Below are 8003 nucleotides of genomic sequence, written 5' to 3'. Positions count from 1 at the left end.
ATATACATTTCACATGACCGCACTCATAGGTGACATTCCTTTATCTACGTTATTATTGATACATTGTTGATGTTATTGTAACATCACCCATAGAATTGTACTTATTGTATGTAACTAAAAAATGATTTTCACTTTATACTAATAGGAAACTATTTTAAATTTTACTACTTATTTTCATATATTCGATAGACAGGATAGTTTGTTTTAAACAGAAATAGACATCTAGATCATAATATAATAATGGACAATTACATATCATGAACGTTTTATGAAACCATATAACGCATTCCTAAAATAGCGTGCAAGAAAATCTATTCGAATAAAATTTAAGATAAATTGTATCCGATCAATCCTATAGCGAAATAACCGGATAGATTGTTCCAATAGGTCTGGAATCTTGGTACAATACTTTCACACGTACATTGTCCTGTTCACCTTAAGCTTGAAAAATTCCGCTTTCTTTCCGACGAATCATTCAACTGGTAATTCCCTGAAATAAAAAGCATTTAACGATCTTTCAAAATGATTTGTACAGATGTCGCAACGCTTCTCCTTAAAATGCATTTTATTTAAAATAAGTCTACGTTTCCAGAGTTTGCGATCTTACATCGTAAATCACACTTGAGATATGAACAGAACATACTACTGTTGAGTACATAGTAACTACATTTCAATGTCTTAAGCAACTTTTGTATTAAATTATAAAATATTTTTTAATCATGTAGGAACAGAAAAACTAGTACATGAATTTTTTAACGATGGGAAATTACAAATAATTTCCTTCAATTTTGTATGTTTGTACGAAATTGTTTTTCTAGTCTTGAAATATGGAATTTAGTTACCTAAAAACTCAAGAATTATATTAGATATATCCTGTAGTTTGGATTGTGTATGGACTGTATGAAGATAATGTTTGAGGATAATGTTTATTTGAAAATACCCTAGTTTCCATTAATACAATGAATTTTTACAATTTTCAGCAAATAATGTAAATCGAAGCGATAATGTAAATCAAATCGACCATACTTTTTCCACATTTACATTCGTTTAACTCTGTTCTCTTCATTCTTATTTTCAAACGTAGTAATAAATAATTTTCGAACATCGTCAACATTGCACTAACACGATTTGAATACCACTGATATCTTCCAGTGAAGTAGACAAGGACAAGACGATTCTCTTTCTTAAAAGAATTCTAGTATATGATGAAATAAGTAAGCGGAAATAGAATCCAATCATATCGGCAAACAATTTGCAGTGATAACAAGCGGAGGTTCCTCAATCCGTTACTTCCGCACCAGAACTAATTAAAGCGAATTGAAAGGTAATTGAATTAAGCTTTCAATCGTTATCTCTTCGATGTGTTCCCGGCTCGTGGACTGCGATTCGCTTCCTTCAAATGGTTGGCCGAACGGGAAGATTGGAAGAACAATACTTCGAAATAAAAGCGAAGGACAAGATTCGAAGGATCCAATTTAGAACGGAATACGCCTATTCGAGGTTCTGCACAATGCCAATTTCTTTCCTTCCCAGAGGGTTTGACCGTTTTTGGGGCGGTTAATAGTTTCTGATCAAGTTTCCGCCTGTGTTTGTCATTCATTATTAATTATGAACCAGCTTGGTAAAGCATATTACCTTCCTGCATATCGGTGAATATTAATAACTTAATCAGGATATTACTTTCTTAATTAGAAAAAATTTGCTTTAATTATGAAAATAATTAATCGAAGAGCTTATGACAAGAACGACCCTTGGTCGCGTATTTTTTCAAAAAAGCAAACGAATATTTTAGCATCTTTAATTTTTATTCTAGGTAATTCAATTTCTGAAAATAAAACATTCGTCGTGTTAGATTTTGGAATTCAAATTCGATATGTTGCGAATCCAGCTTCTCGCTACTAGAACGTATTATTAATCATACTGTTCGTTCAATTCTATGAAGAGAAATTAGATATTCTATAAATTGTATGACATCGTTGGATGCCAGCTTGTCTCGACAAGGAATTACGTCATCGCCATGTCACTAGCAACAAACACTCATTTCTATGCCTATGTAAACAACAACGCGTGACGACGAATGATCAAAATCCTAAACCTTAATCATTCGGAACCTTTCCCCTAGCTCCTTCCACGCCGTCTCTTTTCCCCAGTACTTTCCACATAATTTTCCCAACCATGCATCTATATATGTATGTGTATCCATATACCTGCGAACGATTGTAAAGTGTCGCAACTTGTTCTATCACAGAGAATCTAACAATATATTAGAAAAAAATTAAAGATGGATATTTCTTAATATTTTGAAATTCCTCCGGTAATGATAGGGATTGTTGTTCTCTTGTCTTAGGTTTCAAATTATTTGACCGTCGTATAATTTGCTGGCTTGGCGAAACGTGATTACGATCAATGAAAGGTTTAATACCTTGTAAGGAGCTCTCGATAGCTTCGAGTATCCTACAGCCGCAGCGCATTATTTTCATTCGAGCTGTTTGAAGATATCGGGGGTCCCTGCCACCCTAATGCCGTTACTTGAGGTTCTATCGGGTGTCCGTAATTTATATGACCACTCGAAAGAAAAGTTGCGCAAGGTCCCGTAGCCGATAAGAAGCCATTTTTCATTTTGCCTACGCAAGACCGACGAAAGCCAGTCGGTTGAAGGTACTGGCAATAAGAAAAAGAAAAAGAATAGGACCACCCTTCGAGATTTCGCACCATTGCCAGAGGGTTGAACCATTTCCTGGGACTTAATTTCATTGTACCCCCCGTCGACAGTTATTCTTATTATTTTTCTCCTTCGCTCCCTAAATCATCAATTTTCCTTATTAGCTGTATACCTGATTAGGAAAATACCCTCCTCGACGAACTGTTTCTCGGGAGATATTTTTGCGGTAATCTAATAGTGTCATGGTACCAACCAACCGCTGTAATTCCCCACTGAAATGATCTGGAAAAATTAATGGGTTAATAAAAGTACGCGGAACCGCGAAGAAAAAATCGTAAGATTCGTCGATCCGATCGAATGGTCAGGTGTATCTGCAAGCAATTTTTTAAATCATTCGATTTCCAATTTTCTAGAAGTCATGGCTGTGTGGTTTGTTTCGATAAGTAGCAATCTATTATAGTATGTAGCGTTATGTAAAATGTAATTTAGAACTTACTTGCTTATTACCAGCTTTCATTCCATCTTTGCGAAGATATACGTACTTGTGTATAAATAAATTAATGTATCTTAGATAAAGCATTGCAATAGTTTGTTATAATGATATATAGACTATAGTCGTCAATTCTAATGAGAATTACAAGCGACCTGTTTTATTTCCAAAATATCTTTCTATGGTAGGCACTGAATTTGTTCAAATAAATTTTATTCCATTTCTGAAGTCAATCCTTTAGAATACATACACGTGTCTTTATCTATGTTATGATTGATCAAAAATCGAGATATCATATATTTTCGAACGAAAACTAATATTAAACTTATAGAGGAAAAATTCACGCTCTATTCTTCAAGAACCATCTTCGAGTACTTTTCACCTGCAAGAGATCCTCATTCTCACAATAATGCACTCTCATTTTTCCTGAACAAAATCAATATCCGATATCAATATCCGATTCTTCCATATCAAACACCTCGAGCGAATTTACGTGCAAATTATGATCGTATATTTCAAGTAAATTCATAAAAATTTTAATAAAGGGACAGTGGCGAGGTAGAAAGAATGATGTACGATTTCTCGTACCTATCGAAAACTTTTTCTAAAATACAATTGGTACGATCGGGATTTTTTGCTTATATATCGACGTTTCACTGGAGAGTTTAGGTTCGATTCGATATTCCAGCCGGTTGATTTATTAAGTCTATTAAGAAGCTGCGAAATTGTTTTGACCGATAGGAAATGGTTAGGGTGGGACAAATGAAAGTTCGTAACGTCGAGGGAGGCACAGTGCCTCGTGTTTTACTCGATTGCAAGGGCGGAAATCTGCGAAGGCATCAGAAGTTTCTTGTACTTCTGTTATGGTACTATAAAGCGAGGTTCCCCAACTGCAAGTTACAAATTAGTCACGGTGATTTGGTTTCGCGGATATTAATCATTTCTTAGATCCTCAGGACGTTTATCCGCCCATGTATTCTAACTAATAACTCTTCTCTAACCTTGGTACTTGCACGATAAGGAAGCTTTCAAGCTGGTTAAATATTAGCACGTTCGAATGTCTACTTAAACTTTCTTTCAGTTTCCTTTTATTTATTCTGATCTAGAAACTAGAATGTGTTATAGATAAAAGTAGGATTATCTCAAGTTATATATGTACATATACCGAGCAATAAAATTTATAACTTGAAAATTAAAAATAGGATTCAGATGATCGAATAACGTAATTTTATTAACTTATTCAAACAAATTCACACTTTGATACTGCTAAATATTTTTTATCTTTTCGTGTCGAAAGATTAACAGCGAAGAGCTACTATTTCTTAGAAATAATTAAAACAAAATGACCTGAGATGTTGATCCGACTCTAAACCTTCGATTAAAGAAAAAAAAGATGGATGGAAAGTGTAATATTTTGTTTTAATAATCTAGAATTAATACAAATTTTTAATTTTTTATCCCGATTATTTACGCACTTTTTCTTCCTATGTTCATAGAAGAAGCAACTTTCTTTTAGATTTCTCTATATGAATATCATACTCTGAAACGAAAATAACGTTAAAGATAGAATTTTCTTTTAAGTAATAGCATACGTTAATGCTGGTTTGTTAATAGTTTTACATTCTTCCAAATGAATTAAAGTATCATGAGCGTGTGTTAGGTTGTCTTGCAGGATTACCGTAGAGCGTCGGACCACTTTCAACAGTATTGAGTAACCATCAATATTTGACGAAAAAACGTTACAGGAAATCACGGAAATCTATTATTCTCCGGTTCGATTTCGAAAGGGAAGCCGGTTTCACTACTCTCGAAATCAGATTACGAGAATTTATAGGGTCACTCACGAGCTCTCAAACCTCGGGTCGTTCCCGCGAGATCCACAGAAAACGTACACAATTAAACTGCCTTAGGGCTTCCGTTACTACATCGTATCGGCTTTAACTGTACTACGATCATTTTCACGTTCATGAGAATTTAAACAGTAAGCTTGCTCCAGATTATTGCAACGCGATTCTCTTCAAAATCGTTTAAACAGCGTTAACGCTTTCGTAAATTTTACAACGATCTAGTTTATTCGACGATGCTGATTGTTTCAGTAATACCTTTCAGAATAATGTATTATACAACAGAGCATATATATTAACAAAGGATATAGTTATTAATATACATTATTGGATAATATATTATTAATATGTATTTACATGTACCACCATATACATAATATTTATTGTCACACGCCTTCTCAACGTCAATAAATCAACTCTTTAAACGATTCCAAAACAAGGATACTCAAGTTACACTCGAAAAATCCAACTACGTAGGTGTTTTTTCTCTTGAGTGTACTTCGGAATAGGAGCAGAACGATACACGAAAAATCCGCGAACAGTATGTTCCCGCTCCTCGGGAGGGCGATAACCAAGAACCGGAGAGCAGTCGCTAAAATCATCCGTCAGAAGCCGTTCGATTGATAGACTCGACGGGCATGAAATATTTAAACCGCTTAGCAAAGCTCCCGCGTCGTTTTTCGGCCGGCTTAAAACGTATTCGCCGCATCCCCGCAGAGGAGGAGAAATAATTACAAAGTTACCTCGACCGACCGAAGGAAAGTTTTCCCGATACACACATTGTAGGCTGGAATATCGTTTCCATCAGACGGATTGCTATCGTCCGTGTCGGAAGGGTCTTTCGAGTCGTAAAGCGGGTCCAAGTGCTCTTTACATGCATATTGCCTTTCGTCGAGGAGCAGCGTGCTACGTTCTGCGAACCGTTCGTCCGTTTGTTGAAGCGGCCTCGAGGATTCCGGTGCTCGATGCTCCGCGACGCGACGGCCCAGCCGTACGAGGACTCTTCAAATTTTATGCTACATTTAACCTCTGATCGATTTTCCTCGTCGAGATCGTGGAGAAAAGAAACCGCGAAGGGAGGGTTGGTTGGACGAGCGAGGCCGGAAAAACGATGTTAACACGTGACGCTGCTCACGGCCGAAAATGAAGTTCCAGTTTTTGCGCGCGGTTACGAGCGACGATCATTCTTCCATCTTGGTCTTATCTTGTCCCGACTGAATATTCAAAAGGTTGCAGCCAGGATAGCCATTATCGCCCGGCTTTCGAAGTTTCACGACGACGAAATGAAGTCCTCGATGATGGCCTACGAAGGATTAGTGTCTGCCGGGAAAACTAAGATTATGGAAGTTAAAGTGGCAGATCTGTGAACTATTTCCTAAATCATTGTAATATCAAAATGGCTTTGTCAAGCTTTATAAACTTTCGTTTTTCTTAATTCAAGAAAATATATAGCTTAACGCGATAAGTTAAAGTACCGTTATTGAGTCAGAAGGATACTCGAGTTAATTTGCCTTGTAATTCGCTCAGTTCGGTTATGAACAATTCTTAGGCGATCTACACAACTGAAAACGGATTATTTAACTCTTCGTTATATAAAATTATTATATATATCGAAATAGGATATATTATGTACTTACGTTAATTGCTCGACAGCGATGATTTTCTACGAGGATGCAACTTCCATTCATCAAAACATAGTTTGTTCGACTAATTTCAATATTCTCGTTTTTGATGTCTTTTTATGAGATCTACGGTATACGTTACTTTCTCATTTTTTCGTTCGATATTATATCATAGATCAATAATATACAAGTTTGATCGTTCTATGCAAAAATTCAAGAATAAATCTTAAAATGTTGAAACTTAGATGACTGAAATAAAAAATCTAGCTCGCTATATGTATATTATATTTCTACTCGTTTATTTTCATCATTTAAATATAATACCACACAGTTGCGCGTCTCATATTTCCTGGTGATGAGAAACATTAAATATGCAGATAAAATGTTCGGAATGTAGAACGAGTTGCGGTAAAAATTACAATAACGATATGAACTGCAACGATGAGAAATAGAACGAATCACGGTATTTTTTGTTAACTGAATGTGTGATACAGCCATAAAGCCAGCTGGGTAACAAGTAGCTCGTGATTAATGTTTTTGCAGGAGCTCGTTCATGGGGATGAGCCCATAGGGAGCTTTCACTGTTTTGTACTAGCTATTTGCCACTCGGTTCCATACCGTACATTGCGACAGGCAGGGTGTCCACATCGGAATCCGTTGCTCTGGATATCAGGCTGATTTAACTGAAATATCTTGGGTTAAATCGTGTTTTTAACAGCTATCGTAAGAGAGTCGAATTGGAATAAAAGAAAGACCCGAAATAGCCAGGATTTTAGCGTTTATCTTTCAAAGTATTAACTGCAGATTACTATCGTTTCAATCAATTAATGTAATGTAATACCGTAGGGAATTAACGCGTGGATGGGCTGTTCAGAAGAGGATTCAATTATTTTCTATTATATCAATTTCATCTAGATTTCTTTGGAAAAGTAGTACATTACAAAATTTGCGGCGTTCGTTTACATTCTGTTTTCTCAGTTATGTTCATAAAAATATCAATTTGCACGAACATCCGTAGTCCAGGTATAACGTAATATTACTTACATTTCTACGTGATATACTTCTTTCGTTTCATAGTCGGTAAAAGTATCTTTTTACCAGGAATATCATCGCGAAGGGAATATTTAACACGTGTATTACGTGAACGGGAAGTTACACTTTGCCTAGCATTCTGCAAAGTTTCAGAAATGAACAATCATGATACAGGCATACGAGACCGGTGCTAAACTGTTTTATCTGTTTCGATGTGCGAACATGAAACGCAACATCGGACTTGGTGTTTATTCGTAATCGTGAAGTTTCATTCGCGTTCATGGATCTACGACGTTGAAAGTTGTTGGCGATGCTAATTGGAAGTGGTTAGCTCACCAGCCAGCCCTATTTCG

This window comes from Bombus fervidus, chromosome 2 (genome assembly GCF_041682495.2).
Source record: "Bombus fervidus isolate BK054 chromosome 2, iyBomFerv1, whole genome shotgun sequence".
NCBI classification, from domain to species: domain Eukaryota; kingdom Metazoa; phylum Arthropoda; class Insecta; order Hymenoptera; family Apidae; genus Bombus; species Bombus fervidus.
The sequence above is the reverse complement of the archived record's forward strand: the minus strand, read 5'-3'. Positions refer to the sequence as shown.